Source organism: Coturnix japonica, chromosome 10, assembly GCF_054131305.1.
Source record: "Coturnix japonica strain WE chromosome 10, WE-NBRP24, whole genome shotgun sequence".
NCBI classification, from domain to species: Eukaryota; Metazoa; Chordata; class Aves; order Galliformes; family Phasianidae; genus Coturnix; species Coturnix japonica.
The window spans coordinates 20,035,873-20,049,674 of NC_140672.1; the positions used below are offsets into that span (position 1 = coordinate 20,035,873).

Below are 13,802 nucleotides of genomic sequence, written 5' to 3' on the forward strand. Positions count from 1 at the left end.
TTCCCAATTGCCACGTCCTGTCCCCCAAGTGCCTCCTCCTGCCGTACAAGTGCCACCCTCTGCCCCACAATTGCCACTTCTAGCCCCACAATTGCCAATTCTTGCCCCACAACTTCCACCTCCCAGCCCATAACTTCCACCTCCCGTCCCACAGCTTCCACATCCTGCCCCACAAGTGCCCGATCCTGCCCCAGAAGTACCACCACTTGACCCACAAGTGCCAACTCCTGCCCCACAAGTGCCACCTCGCATCCCGCAAGTGCCACATCCCGCCCCACAAGTTCCACCTCCTGCCTTACAACTGCCCATTCCTGCTTCACAAGTGCCAGCTCATGTTTCACAAATGCCAGCTCCTGCCCCACATCATCAACTTCCTGCCCCACAAGTGCCACCTCCAACCCCACAAAGACAGCCTCCTGCCCCACATCATCCACCTCCTGCCCCACAAGTGCCAATTCCTGCCCCACAAGTGCCAGCTCATGCCCCACAAGTGCCACCTCCTGCCCCACAAGTGCCACCTCCTGCCCCACAAGTGCCACCTCCTGCCCCACATGTTCCACCTACCACCCCACAAATTCCAACTCCTGCCCCACAAATGCCACCTCCTGCCCTGCAACTTCCACCTCCTGCTCCACAATTGCCATCTCCTGCCCCACATCATCCACCCCCTGCCCCACAAGTGCCACCTCCTGCCCCACAACGACCACCTCCTGCCCCACATCATCCACCCCCTGCACCACAAATGCCAGCTCATTCCCCTGAAGTGCCAGCTCTTGCCCCACAAGTGCCAGCTCCTGCCCAACAAGAGCCACTTCCTGCCCCACAAGTACCTCTTCCCTCCCAACAAGTTCCAATTTCCGCCCCACAAGTGCCACCTCCTGCCCCAAGTGCAAACTCCTGCCCCACAAATGCCACCTTTCTCCCCACAAGTGCCACCTCCTGCCCCACAAGTGCAACCTCCTGCCCGACAAATGCCACCTCCCGCTCTACAACTTCCACCTCCTGCCCCACAAGTGCCACCTCCCGACCCACAAGTGCCACCTCACGCCCAACATCTACCACCTCCCACCCCACAAGTGCCACCTCCCGCCCTACAACTTCCATCTCCTGCCCCACAAGTGCAGCCTCCAGCCCCACAAGTGTCAACTCATGCTCCACAAATGCCACCTCCTGCCCCTCAAGTTCCACCTCTTGCCCCACAAGTGCCAAATACTTCCCCACAACTTCCACCTTCTGCCCCACTAGTGCCAACTCCAATTCCACAAGTGCCACCTCCAGCCCTACAACTGCCACTTCCAGCCCCACAAGTGCCACCTCCCGCCCAACAACTTCAACATCCCACCACACAAGTGCCAACTCCTGCCCGTGTGCCACATCCTGCCCCACAAGTGCCAACTCCTGCCGCACAACTGACAATTCCTGCCCCAAAAGTGACAGCTCATGCTTCACAATTGCCAGCTCCTGCCCCACATCATCCACCTTCTGCCCCACAAGTGCCACCTCTCGCCCCACAAGTGCCACATCCCGCCCCACAAGTGCCACCTCCTGCCAAACTAGTGCAACCTCCTGCCCCACAAGTGCCTTATCTCGCCAGACAATTTACAGCTCCTGCCCCACAAGTGCTACATCCTGCACCACAACTTCAACCTCCTGCCCAACAAGTGCCACGTTCTGCCCCACAAGTGTAGGCTCCTGCCCCACAACTGCCAATTCCTGCCCCACATGTGCCAGCTCATGCTTCACAAGTGCCAGCTCCTGCACCACATCATCCACTTCCTGCCCACAAGTGCCAATTCCTGCCCCACAAGTACCAGCTCCTTCACCACAGGTACCCCATCCCACCCCACAAGTTTTAATTCCTGCCATACAAGTGACACCTCCTTCCCCACAAGTGCCACCTCCTTCCCAACAAGTGCCACCTCCTGCCCCACAAGTGCCAATTTCTGCCCCACAAGTGCAACCTCCTGCCCCACAAGTGCCACCTCCTGCCCCACAAGTGCCACCTCCCGCCAAACAACTGACACCTCCTGCCCCACAAGTGTCACCTCCTGCCCAACAAGTTCCACCTCTTGACCTACAAGTGCCACCTCCTGCCCCATAAGTTTCACCTCTCGCCCAACAAATGCCACCACCTCCCCCAAAAGCGCCACCTCCTGCCCCACAGGTGCCATTTCCTGCCCCACAACATCCACCTCCCACGCACAAGTGCAACCTACTGCCCCACAACTTCCACCTCCTGCCCCACAAGTGCCAACACCTGCCCCACAAATGCCAGCTCCTGCCCCACAAGCGCCAGCTCCTGCCCCACAAGTGCCACCTCCTGCCCCACAGGTAACCCATCCCACCCCAAAAGTTTCAATTCCTGCCATACAAGTGCCACCTCCTTCCCCACAAGTGCCACCTCCTGCCCCACAAGTGCCACCTCTTGCCCAACAGGTGCCACCTCCTGCCCCACATCATCAACTTACTGCCCCACAAGTGCCACCTCCAACCCCACAAAGACAGCCTCCTGCCCCACATCATCTACCTCCTGCCCCACAAGTGCCAATTCCTGCCCCACAATTGCCACCTCATGCCCCACAAGTGCCACCTGTTGCCCAACAGGTGCCAGCTCCTGCCCCACAAGTGCCAGCTCTTGCCTCACAGGTGCCACCTCCTGCCCCACAAGTGCCACCTCTTGCCCAACAGGTGCCACCTCCTGCCCCACAAATGCCAAATCCAGCCCTGCAACTTCCACCTCCTGCCCCACAAGTGCCAATTCCTGCCTAACAAGTGCCAGCTCATGCTTCACAAGTGCCAGCTCCTGCCCCACATCATCCACTTCCTGCTCACATGTGCCACCTCCTGTCCGACAAAGACCACCTCCTGCCCCACATCATCCACCCCCTGCACCACAAGTGCCAATTCCTGCCCTACAAGTGCCAGCTCATTCCCCTGAAGTGCCAGCTCCTGCCCCACAAGTTCCACAGTTTGCCACACCACTGCCACCTCCCCCCCCAAATAATCCACCTCCTGCCCCACAAGTGTCACTGACCGCCCAACTTCCTCCTACTGACACACAAGTGCAACCTCCTGCCCCACAAGTGCCAGCTCCTGCCCGACAAGAGCAACTTCCTGCCCCACAAGTACCTCTTCCCTCCCAAGAAGTTCCAATTTCCGCCCCACATGTGCCACCTCCTGCCCCACAAGTGCAACCTCCTGCCCCACTAGTGCCACATTTCACCCCACAAATGCCACCTCCCGATCCACATCTTCCACCTCCTGCCCCACAAGTGCCACCTCCCGCCCTACAACTTCCATCTCCTGGCCCACAAGTGCCACTTCCTGCCTCAAAAGAGCCACCTCCCGCCTCACAACTTCCACGTAACGTCCCATAAGTTCCACCTCCTGCCCCACAAGTGCCACCTCCTTCCCCACAAGTTCCAGCTGCTGCTCCACATCATCCAACTCCCGCCCCACAAGTGCCACGTCCAGCCCCACAACTTCCGCCTCCTGCCCCAAAAGTGTCAACTCCTGCCCCATAAGTTCCATATCCCGCCCCACAAGTGCCACTACCTGCCCCACTAGTGCCATCTCCATTTCCACAAGTGCCACCTCCCGCCCCACAAGTGCCACCTCCTGCCCCACAAGTTCCAACTCTCGTCTAACAAGTGCCACCTCCTGCCCAACATTTCCCACCTCCCGCTACACAAGTGCCACCTCCTGCCCAACAAGTGCCATTTCTTACCCCACATGTTCCAACTCCTGCCCCACAGGTGCCATTTCCTGCCCCTCAAGTACCACCTCCTGTCCCACATTTACCAACTCCTGCCCCACAAGTGCCATTTCCTGCCCCACATCTGGTGCATACCACCCCACAAATTGCACCTCCTGCCCCACAAGTGCCACCTCTGGCCCCACAACTTCAACCTCCCGCCACACAAGTGCCAACTCTTGCCCAACGTGTGCCACATCCTGCCCCACAAGTTCCACCTACCACCAAACAAATTCCACCTCCTGCCCCACAAGTGCCACCTCCCGCCACACAAGTGCCACCTCTCGCTTCACAACTTCCACATCCTGCCATACAAGTGCCACCTCCCGCCATAAAATGCCACCTCCCGTCCCTCTATCACCACCTCCTGCCCCACAAGTTACACCGCCTGCCCCACAAGTTACACCCCCACCCCACAGGTACCACCACCTGCCCCACAAGTACCACCTCCTGCAAACAAATGCCGTTTCTTAAACCACAGGTCCAAACTCCTGCCCCACAGGTGCCATTTCCTGCCCCACAACTTCAACCTCCCGTCAAACAAGTGCCAACTCCTGCCCAATGTGTGCCCAATCCTGCCCCACAAGTGCCAACCCCTGCCCCACAAGTTCTACCTACCACCCAACAAATTCCACTTCCTGCCCCACAAGTGCCACCTCCCACCCCACAACTGCCATCTCCCGCTTCACAACTTCCACATCCTGCCCCAGAAGTGCCACCTCCCGCCCCACAAGTGCCAATTCCTGCCCCAAAAGTGCCAGCTCATGCTTCACAATTGCCAGCTCACGTTTCACAACTGCCACCTCCTGCCCCACAAGTGCTACCTCCCGCCCCACAAGTGCCACCTCCCGCCCCACAAGTGCCACCACCTGCCCAACAAGTGCCATTTCTTACCCCACAGGTTCCAACTCCTTCCCCACAGGTGCCATTTCCTGCCCCATAAGTGCCACCTCCTGTGCCACATGTGCCAACTCCTGCCCCACAAGTGCCATTTCCTGCCCCACATTAGCCACCTACCACTCCACAAATTCAACCTCTTGCCCCACAAGTGCCAAACCCTGACCCGCAACATCCACCTCCTGCTCCACAATTGCCACCTCCTGCCCCACATCATCCACCTCCCACCCAAGTGCCAACTCCTGCCCCACATCATTCACCTCCTGCCCCACAAGTGCCAATTTCTGCCCCACAAGTGCCAGTTCATGCCCCACAAGTGCCAGTTCATGCCCCACAAGTGCCAATTTCTGCCCCACAAGTGCCAGTTCATGCCCCACAAGTGCCACATTTTGCCACACAACTGCCACCTCCCGCCCCAAATCATCCACCTCCCGCTCCACAAGTGTCATTAACTGCCCAACATCCTCCTCATGACCCACAAGTGCAACCTCCTGCCCCACAAGTGCAACCTCCTGCCCCACAAGTGCCACCTCCTCCATCCACCCCCCACAAGTGCCACCCCCTGCCCCACAATCGCCACCCCCTGCCCCACAACTTCCATTTTCCTCCCCACAAGTGCCACCTTGACCTGCTGTCCATGCTCTTTGTAATACACCCCAGTATTCCATCGGCTTTTTTGGCTACAAGGGCACACTGCTGGCTCATGGTCAATCTGTCGTCCACCAGGACACCCAGGTTCCTCTCTTCAGAGCTCCTCTCCAGCAGCTTTTCCCCCAGCCTGTACTGGTGCATGCAATTACTGCTCCCTAGGTGCAAGACTCTACACTTGCTTTTGTTAAACCTCATCCGGTTTCTTACTGCCCAGCTCTCCAGCCTGTCCAGGTCTCGCTGAATGGCAGCACAGCCTTCAGGCGTGTCAGCCAGTCCTCCCAACTTCGTGTCATCACAAACTTGCTGAGGGTGGTCACTATCTCCTCATCAAGGTCGTTGATGAAGATATTGAACAAGACCGGACCCAGCACTGACCCCTGGGGGACGCCGCTAGTTACAGGTCTCCACCTGGATTCTGCACTGCCAACAACGTCTCTCTGTGCTCTGCCAGTCAGCCACTTCTCAACCCACCTCTCTGTCCACTCATCTATCCCACGCTTGCTCAGCTTGTTATAAGGATGTCCTGGGAGACAGTACCAGATGCCTTGCTGAAATCATGGTAAACTACATCCACCGCCCTATCCAAAACTATCTTGCAGGTTCTTAGTTCTTTACCACTGTTTCCTTTCCCACGCCTTACAACTACAAGCAGCTAGAACAATGTTCTCTGAAGATATCCAGGACAGAAGAGTCCCGGTAGATCAGTATCAAGCCCAGCTCACGGGAGGCCAATGCCCACTGTTTCCTGCCTGATAAACGCAGATCTCTGGCAGCATTCAATTGTCTTCCCTGTACAACCACCCAGCCCCCCTCGTCGTCATCAAAACCAGTATCATTTTAAAGTCAATGAATCTTGCCTGTAAAAGCACATCTAGCCTCCTACAGAAATTCATTGCTTTGGGGGACTGAAATTGAGAACACATCTGTAGGCAAACACTCCCATCAACTTCCATATGTCTGAATGTGCAGCCCCTCCTCATGCAGTGACCCTCCTTCCACAATTGCAGACGGTTTCATTCCCCACAGCAACTTCACAGTGGCAGAAGGGACGGACACCTCCCTGTAACCAGAAGGAAACAACAAAGGAAAATAAAGGGACGCCCGCAACCTCTCCAGCCTGTCCCGGTCCCTCTGGTTGGCTTCCCTCCCCTACAATATATTGACTGCACTGCTCAGTTTGTATCGTCTGCAAACCTGCCATCATCTATGTCACTGACGAAGGAAGATGCTGAAGAGCAACGGTTTATATGGGTTAATACCTTGGAGCCCCTCTCTTCAAGGAGCTAGTTCTGCAAGTCTGAGTCCCACAAAGGGTGGTCTCCATAGACGTTCAAATTCGTGCTGCACAACCCTACTTAATTTTCTGTATTCATTTCTGTATTGATCTCATGTGGATCAAAATAACACAGTCAGTATCTGCAACGAGTCTAGGCCGAGCAAAACTTTTGATGGAGGGAGCAAAGAGATCAAGACAAGATGATGTAGTGCAATGCAGTCAAAGCAGCTGGCCAAGCAAAAGCTATGTGCATGCATTTCCAAGCTGAGCACGCACCTGGAGCTGGGACTGTATCACTCATTGTCAGAAGAATTCCTGAGTACCCTCATAAAGAAAGCTATACACCAGTGTGACTGGAGTCCATTTACACCAATTAGACCTCTTTACATTTTAATAAGCACCATTTACTACTCCAAAGTTGCACTTCCCTTTGCCTTTCCATCTGAAGGGCTTTGAAAAAGTCTCTGAAATAGAAATTCTGTGATTGCTGTAATACACTTGGGTAGGTATCTGGACTTCCATCTTGAGACATCCAGCGCCTTTTACAGAAATAAAGAATACTCAAGGACTTACGCCACCAAATTCCAACTCAGTTTTACACCACTGGTTTTTGATCTGATAGGCAGGAGACAGCGAAAGGCAGCTGCTCAGCAATCCCAGGAAGACAGCTGGGCTCTAGGGAGACAAGAAGGGCAGTAAGGTGACAAACAAAGTGATTATAAGGTTTTATTTAACAGCTCTGTATGGGACGATTCAACTACTTCAAGCTCCAGCAAGCTGCTAGAGACTGATAAAGCAAGACACCTCAGCGACCTCAAAAGCTGACAGCCTTTCAAAAGATAAACTGAACATACCACCTCAAAAAGCATACAATCAATCCATAGAAATTAATCCAGCAAGCAGTCCTATGGTCAAATTGTGTGCTGCCAGTAAAGCCTTTTCATGAGCATTAAGAACATTTCTGGTTAGAGAGTTATCACAACATGGGCAGAAAATACCTAGGAGAATAGGAAAAAGAAAAAAGCAACCTACCCTTACCCTTACCCTACCCTTATCCAACTCCTCTCCCACATTTAGAATTGAAACAAGTTCAAATGCCATAAAAAATTGGGGGAATAAAACCATCTGGTATTTCCCAGGCAAACCACCAAGACCACAGAACCACAGAATAGCCCAAGTTGTAAAGGAACCACGAGGATTATCAAGTCCAACCCGATGCTCCAGGAAGGACAACCTAAACTCAAACGGCCTTTAAGCTGCAGCAGCTCAGGGCCAGGCCCACAGCCTCAGGGAGCATGTTCCACGACCGCTGGTATCAGACACAGCAAGCACAGGGAGCAGGCAGGTAGGCACAGCAAAGCAGCAAGCAAAGCCCAATTTCTCAGAGGGGGCCTGCTAACAGGAAGACCAGACACTGTCCTCCCAAAAAAACTCCACCATTTTGACAGCCAAAACAGAAACTACATTTTCGGTTCTCATGACTCTTCCCTGTGCTCCCAAATAAATAGTTTCGTGACATCCTCTATCACACTGCAACTGCTCAGAAGTAATAATCAAAATTATATCACTCATAAGAAACTCACTTTTGCATGGTGGTAACGAGAGTCCATTCCCATTGTGTCCCTCCGTGTTATGAACACTGCAATTGGCCTTCTGACAGCCTCCTGAATGAATCCACCAAAAGCAAGGAAGCACCCTGCCCTTACTCTGAAGAGAGAAAGAAAGCAAGGTTCATGGAAACAGGCACACAAGGCTCGCAACCAGACACGGTGCTCCAGGCTCCTGATCATGCCAGAGATAGGACTACCACAGTGCCAGAACATGATTTACCACTAAAGGAAACATCTGGGAGCACAATCACAACTTCAGCACAAGCTGTAACGGCTCAGCATATTTAGCTTTCGTATCATACAGCTGGAGAACGAGACACTCCCAAGCATCAGTCAGCAAGCACTCGGATGAGCCAGCCCTTTGGTTTTAATGATGACTGCCACCTTTGACACCTTACCAGAAGATACTTCCATTTATTAGCCTGGACTTCGTTTCTTCCATCAGCAGCTGCTCCTAAACTGCCCTTGATTCATACAGCGATACCATCGACTTCTAGCCCTTATGTATTTCTTACGCATCTGATTAAGCTGACTGCAGTTCGAACCAGGAGAATTTACAGTCTCTTGCAAATGACACCCGTGAAGCAGATCATGATGCAGCAAAGGAAAAAAGCAAAACAAAGAAAAATAAAGAAAGAAAAAAAAAAAGCAAGCCAAAGACCAGGGAATCAAAGTTAAAAAACAACAACAATACAAACAACAAAAAACAACCACACAAAACAGATTAAAAAAAAAAAAAAAAAAGGAAATCCATAACATACGTAACAGCAGAAAGATAGGCGCAACAGGAATATATCACAAAAGTAAAAAAAAAAAAAGAATGGCTCACCCACCACTGAGGATGGAAGTGCACAGAACAAACTCCACAGAGGAGAAATCATCAGAAAGAGATCCCACCCAGAGGCAGACTGGGACAGTCAACCTACTGCCCCACAACTGCCACTTCCCACCCAGCAATTGCCACCCCCAGCCCCACAAGTGCCTCCTCCCACCCCACAAGTGCCAACCCTTACCCCACAAGTGCCAACTCCTGCTCCACCAATGCAACTACCTGCCCCACAAATGCCAACTCGCGCCCCACAAGTGCCAACTCCTGCCCCACAAGTTCTACCTCCTGCCTTACAAGTGCCACCCCCTGCCTCACAGCTTCCACCTCCCGCCCCACAAATGCCACCTCCTGCCCTACAAGTGCCACCTCAGGCCCCACAAGTGCCCCCTCCCGCTCCACAAGTGCCACGTCCTGCCCCACAAGTGCCATCTCCCGCCCCACAAGGGCCAAATCCTGCCACACAACTTCCACCTCCTGCCCCACATCATCCACCTCCCACCCCACAAGTGCCACCTCCTGTGGCACAAGTGCCAATTCCAGCCCTAAAAGTGCCAGCTCATGATTCACAATTGCCAGCTCCTGCCCCACATCATCCACCTCCTGCCCCACAAGTGCCACCTCCTATCCCACATGTGCCAACTCCTGCCCCACAAGTGCCATTTCCTGCACCACATTTGCCACCTCCTGCCCCACAAGTGCCACCTCCTTCCCCACAAGTGCCACCTCCCGCCCCACAAGTTTAACCTCCAGACACACAAGTGCCACGTCCTGCCCCACAAGTGCCATCTCCCGCCCCACAAGTGCCAAATCCTGACGCGCAACTTCCACCTCCTGCTCCACAATTGCCATCTCCTGCCCCACAAGTGCCACCTCCCGCCACAAAAGTGCCACCTCCCGCCCCTCTATGGCCACCTCCTGCCCCACAAGTTACACCTCTTGCCCCACAAGTTACACCTCTTGCCCCACAACGTCGACCCCCGCCCCACATATGCCACCACCTGACCCACAAGTGCCAACTCCTGCCCAGCAAGTGCCACCTCCCGCCCCACAAGTGCCACCTCCTGCCCCAAACCTTCAACCTACTGCCCCACAACTGCCACTTCCCACCCAGCAATTGCCACCCCCCGCCCCACAAGTGCCTCCTCCCACCCCACAAGTGCCAACCCTTACCCCACAAGTGCCAACTCCTGCCCCACATCATCCACCAACCACCCCACAAGTGTCACCTCCTGCACCACAAGTGCCACCTCCCGACCCACAACTTCCAGCTCCCGCCCCAATAGTGCCAGCTCCCGGCCAACAATTGCCACTCCTGCCCCACAACTTCCATCTCCCACTCCACAAGTGCCACCTACTGCACAACAAATACCATCTCCTGCCCCATAAGTGCCACCTCCTGCCCCACAACCGCTACCTCCTGCCTCATATCATTCACCTCCCGCCCCACAATTTCCACCTCCTGCTCAACTAGTGCCACGTGCTGCCCCACAAGTTCCATTTCCCGCCCCACAAGTGCCGCCTCCAGCCACACAAGTGCTAAATCGTGCCGCACAACTTCCACCTCCCGCCCCACAACTGCCACCTCCCGCCTTAAAAGTGCCACCTCCCGACCCACAAGTGCCTCCTCCTGTCCCACAGTTGTCACCTCCCGCTCCACAAGTTACACCTCACCCCCCACAAGTTCTACCACCCACCCCACAAGTGCCACCTGCAGCCCCAGAAGTGTCAAATCCTGCCACACAACTTCCACATCCAGCCCCACAAGTGCCACCTCCCACCCCACAACCTCCACTTCCCGCCCAACAACAGCCTCCTCCTGCCCCACAAGTGCCTCCTCCTGCCCCACAAGTGCCTCCTCCTGCCACACAAGTGCCACCTCCTGCCCCACAAGTGCCACTTCCTGCCCCACAAGTGCTACCTACTTCCCCACAAGTGCCACCTCCTGCCCCACATCATCCACCTCCTGCCTCACAAATGCCTCCTCCTGACCCACAATTGCCACCTGCCGCCCCACAACTTCTACCTCCCGCCCCACAAGTGCCACCTCCCGCACCACAAGTTCCACCTTCCGCACCACAAGTGCCACCTCCTGCCCCACAAGTGCCACCTCCCGACCCACATGTGCCAACTTCTGCCCCACAAGTGCCAGCTCCTGCCCCTCAAGTGTCACCTTCTGCTCCACAAGTGCCACTTCCTGCCGCACAAGTGATACCTCCAGCCCCACAACTGCCACCACCCGCCCCACAACTTCCACCTCCCGCCTCACAAGTGCAAACTCCAGGCCCACAAGTGCCACCTCCAGATCCACAAGAATTAACTCCTGCCCCACAAGTGCCACCTCCTGCCCTTCAAGAGCCACTTCTTGCCCCACAAGTAACATTTCCTGCCCCACTAGTGCCACCTCCCGCCCCACAAGTGCCACCACCCTCCCCACAACTTCAACCTCCTTCCCCAAAACATCCACCTCCCGCCCCACAGGTGTCATCATCTGCCCCACAACTGCCACATCCCGCCCCACAAGTGCCACCCCTTGCCCCACAAGTGCCACATCCCACCGCACAATTTCCACCTCTTGTTACACAAGTCCCACCTCCCGCCCAACAACAGCCTCCTCCTGCCCCACAAGTGCCACCTCCTGCCCCACAAGTGCCACCTCGCATCCCACAAGTGCCACATCCCGCCCCACAAGTTCCACCTCCTGCCTTACAAGTGCCAATTCCTGCCCTACAAGTGCCAGCTCATTCCCCTGAAGTGCCAGCTCCTGCCCGACAAGAGCCACTTCCTGCCCCACAAGTACCTCTTCCCTCCCAACAAGTTCCAATTTTCGCCCCACAAGTGCCACCTCCTGCCCCACAAGTGCAACCTCCTGCCACACAAGTGTCACCTTTCGCCCCACAAAAGCCACCTCCCACTCCACAACTTCCACCTCCTGCCCCACAACTTCCACCTCCCGACCCACAAGTGCCACCTCACGCCCAACATCTACCACCTCCCACCCCACAAGTGCCACCTCCCACCCTACAACTTCCATCTCCTGGCCCACAAGTGCCACCTCCTGCCTCAAAAGAGCCACCTCCTGCCCCACAACTTCCACGTAACGCCCCATAAGTTCCACCTCCTGCCGCACTAGTGCCACCTCCTGCCCAACTAGTTCTACCTCTTGACCTACAAGTGCCACCTCCTGCCCCATAAGTTTCACCTCTCGCCCAACAAATGCCACCACCTCCCCCAAAAGCGCCACCTCCTGCCCCACTAGTGCCATTTCCTGCCCCACAACATCCACCTCCCACGCACAAGTGCAACCTACCGCCCCACAACTTCCACCAACACCTGCCCCACAAGTGCCAACACCTGCCCCACAAGTGCCACCTCCTGCCCAACAAGTGCCATTTCTTACCCCACAGGTTCCAAATACTCCCCCACCGGTGCCATTTCCTGCCCCACAAGTGCCATTTCCCCCCCCACATGTGCCAACTCCTGCCTTACAAGTTTCACCTACCACCCCACAAATTCCACCACCCACCCCACAAGTTCCACCTCCAGCCCCAAAAGTGCCAATTCCTGCTTCACAAGTGCCAGCTCATGCTTCACAAATGCCAGCTCATGCCCCACATCATCAACTTCCTGCCCCACAAGTGCCAGCTCATGCCCCACAAGTGCCACCTCTTGCCCCACAACTGCCACATCCTGCCCCACAAGTGCCAGCTCCTGCCCCACATGTTCCACCTACCACCCCACAAATTCCACCTCATGCCCCACAAGTGCCTACTCCCAACCCACAAATGCCAAATCCTGCAATGCAACTTCCACCTCCTGCTCCACAAGTGCCACCTCCTGCCCCACATCGTCCACCTCCCACCCAACAAGTGCCACCACCTGCCCCACAAGTGCCAATTCCTGCCCCACATGTGCCAGCTCATGCTTCACAAGTGCCAGCTCCTGCACTACGTCATCCACTTCCTGCTCACAAGTGCCACCTCCTGACCGACAAAGACATCCTCCTGCCCCACAAGTGCCAATTCCTGCCCCACAAGTGCCAGTTCATGCCCCACAAGTGCCACATTTGTCCACACCACTGCCTCCTCCCCCCCAAATAATCCACCACCTGCCCCACAAGTGTCACTGACTGACCAACTTCCTCCTCCTGACCAACAAGTGCCAGCTCCTGCCCCACAAGTGCCAGCTCCTGCCCGACAAGAGCCACTTCCTGCCCCACAAGTACCTCTTCCCTTCCAACAAGTTCCAATTTCCGCCCCACAAGTGCCACCTCCTGCCCCACAAGTGCAACCTCCTGCCCCACATCGTCCACCTCCCACCCAACAAGTGCCACCACCTACCCCACAAGTGCCAATTCCTGCCCCACAAGTGCCACATTTGTCCACACCACTGCCACCTCCCCCCCCAAATAATCCACCTCCTGACCCACAAGTGTCACTGACTGTCCAACTTCCTCCTCCTGACCCACAAGTACAACCTCCTGCCCCACAAGTGCCACCTCCTGCCCTACAACTTCCACCTCCTGGCCCACAAGTGCCACCTCCCGCCCTACAACTGCCAAACCCTGCCCCAAAACTTCCACTTCCTGCCCAACAATTTCCAACTCGTGCCCCACAATTGCCACCTCCTGCCACACAAATGCCACCTTCTGCCTCAAAATGCCACCTCCTGCCCAACAACTCCAACCTCCCGCCCCACAAGTACCACCTCCTGCTCCACAAGTTCCACCTCCTGCCCCATAAGTTCCACCTTACGCCCCACAAGTGCCATCTCCTGCCCCAAAAGCTC

The 13,802-nt window shown here is 55.5% G+C and overlaps 1 long non-coding RNA gene across 2 annotated transcripts; it reads right to left on the bottom strand.

The window, feature by feature from the left end:
* Window positions 1-5,269: 5,269 nt before the first annotated feature.
* Window positions 5,270-8,678, bottom strand: LOC146759471 (uncharacterized). 2 transcript variants are annotated; one of them, XR_014932432.1, is made up of 4 exons: window positions 8,587-8,678; window positions 8,162-8,285; window positions 7,152-7,253; window positions 5,270-6,362 (listed from the first exon to the last, which is right to left on the bottom strand). It is a non-coding gene; the product is annotated as an uncharacterized LOC146759471 (long non-coding RNA). The 2 variants fall into 2 exon arrangements; XR_014932431.1 differs by having other exon boundaries at window positions 5,270-7,253.
* Window positions 8,679-13,802: the final 5,124 nt, after the last annotated feature.